Genomic DNA, 2544 nt, shown 5'->3' with positions numbered 1-2544 from the left:
GTCCTCGGGGAGTCAAATACTCTCTGAGATACATGGTTCTTGCTATATGAAAACTTTTTTCCACCTATTGTGTTTCAAAAGTCCTGGGAGGATTATGCACTGGCACATCTTAGATCAACTGCTCTTCTACTAAATAAATGAGCAAGCAGGAGAGTGAGAAATTATTACTGTTCCATGTAGGCTTCTGATACCCTACTAAAGGATCTATTGAATGGGAAGGAGTATCTAACAGACTCTGTATTTGCAAAGATAACTCTATGTAAGAAATAAAGTATCCAGATTAGTGAGAATTATATGAAATAATCTAATAATATAAAGATAAATGACTTCATCTAGAGAAGATACAAGTTGATCAAAAAATCATAATATACAATGGTCTAAGGATATCTTTATTTAGTATAATGTTTCATATCCTTTACATGGGACTTAATTGAACTTACCATGATAAATTCCCAATGCAGCCAACTTGTACCAGCAAATTCTTACACAAAGTCATTATACTTATGTTACACAAAGCTATTATAAATAACATCTCATGATTGAGGAAACACTTCAAAACATTCTTCATATTTTTCCATTGGACATAGCTAAATCACTGACACTTGGGAATAATGTTTATTCCCAAGAGTGTTTATATTGTCAAGGAGTCAAAAATTATTCTTGGGAATGGAATGGTACGGGTGAAAAATAATCTTACTTTCTTGGTAACAAATCTTTGCTATGACAGTAGTATTAGAGTACAGCAATTAGAAAAAAAAAAAAACTTTAAAATGTTCCTTGAAGGAAAAGATGATGAGGAAAAAAGATGTAGAAACACTACAGTATGTAAGACAGATACATACAATATATTTCCACTTTAAGTTCAAGCTAAGGGCTTATTCCTGCTATTTATGAAGACAGGGTGACTCTGGAAGTTAGGACAAAAGTGAGGAATGACTCTTAGTCATTAAATTCAATATGTTTAAACATCACTTTCTCCTGTATAATTGCAAGAAATATGTGCCACTATGAAGGTGTAGTAACTGGAACAACACAGCATGTACACAGTTATAACCATTTGCCAGATATTCCTCCATTTACTTTAAATTAACTTCTTAATAAGCCTCACAATCTGACAAGGTGATAATATCCTCATTTTTCAGATGAAGAAACTAAGATACAAAATGTATATAATCTACCCAATGTCCAGGGTTCTAATGTTTCAGCACAGGCAGTATGGTGCCAAGTACATGTAATAACCACTATGAGATGTAAGCACATGAAACACCATAGAGGAAACTTAATGACACCCCATCATACAGAAGCATGAAATCAATTCAGGCACTACAGAGCATTGGGATTTGCCCAATCCACCATTTTCAAGCATTTCACTGGGGCACATCTGAAATATAGATCACTAGGATATTTTCTCTTACTGAGTATCACTATTCAAGGTGGCTCCAAAGTTAAAAATATTTGTTATTTGTGGTGGTAATTTCATACATACAAGGCAGCTTCAGGGACAGTGCAGGCAGAGGCTTGGGACAGTTAAAGAGGCTCCTGATATAATGGCATAGATATCCAGGAAGGCTAATAATGCAGTAAATTTTACAGTTTATAAGAAAAGTAAATTTTAAGAGACCTTGGACAGGAGCCTTGAAAGAAAGACTAAGAGCTTAGAAAGAAAGACTAAAGTAAGAGCTGTAAAGCTGAGAGAAACTGCCTAGGAAAGCAGGGCCATTGAAAGAGAGCCCATGATGCATTTTTAAAATAAAGGAAAAAGTGTGTAAATGTCCCCAGACACAGACCCATGGGCATCTCTTTTCTCTCCTTGGCATTGTGTCCTTGATGCCTTTGCTTTTTATTCTTTTTCCTCTAAATAAACTTTACTTTTTTGAATAAAATTTGCTTTTCTTCTTAGTTATCTAAAAATTCTGCTAACTCTTTTATATTGTTTTGTGGGAAAAGAATCTTTGTTGGATCAAGGATTAAATGTACATCACACTCCAACTTTAATACTACCTTAAAGAAATATTCTAAGTTGATATCACTGTTAATGACATTGACAGCGTATACCTTTATAATATAGGAAGATGTCAATTTCTTTTCCAGTCTATTGTTGCCAGAGAACACAACTATAACCACAATGAAGCATTTGATAAAGATTTTCCGAATGGCACTCAAAAGAAAATATCCAAAATCCTTTAAATATGCCAATGAACTAAATAAAAAAGTCTGAATAACTCTTTAATGGAATCTACTATTCCATGAGTATGAAATGTAATGTATACTCTTAGATTTATTAAAATTTTTTGCTATATAAGATAATATTGAGAAAATTGGTATCCTACACAGTCTATAGGTTATGTAATACTATTTTACTAGTTTTAATTTCTTGAATTTGATGAGTGTGCTGAAATTATTTTTAAAAATTACTTGTCTTGGGCCCTCCCTGGTGGCGCAGCGGGCTAAAGCACAGCACTGAGAAGCTAAAGCCACCTCCGCATGAGTTCGATTCCCGCCTGCCCCGGAGGTGACCACATGGCGTGGCAGACCTCTCCTGAC

General features: G+C 34.4%; 1 pseudogene; it reads left to right on the top strand.

Annotated features, from left to right (window-relative positions):
- Window positions 1-1215: 1215 nt before the first annotated feature.
- Window positions 1216-2544, top strand: part of LOC101635369 — a 2303-nt pseudogene continuing 974 nt past the window's right edge.

This window comes from Condylura cristata, unplaced genomic scaffold, assembly GCF_000260355.1.
Source record: "Condylura cristata isolate star-nosed mole 26May11 unplaced genomic scaffold, ConCri1.0 scaffold00006, whole genome shotgun sequence".
NCBI lineage: Eukaryota > Metazoa > Chordata > Mammalia > Eulipotyphla > Talpidae > Condylura > Condylura cristata.
The sequence above is the reverse complement of the archived record's forward strand: the minus strand, read 5'-3'. Positions and strand labels throughout refer to the sequence as shown.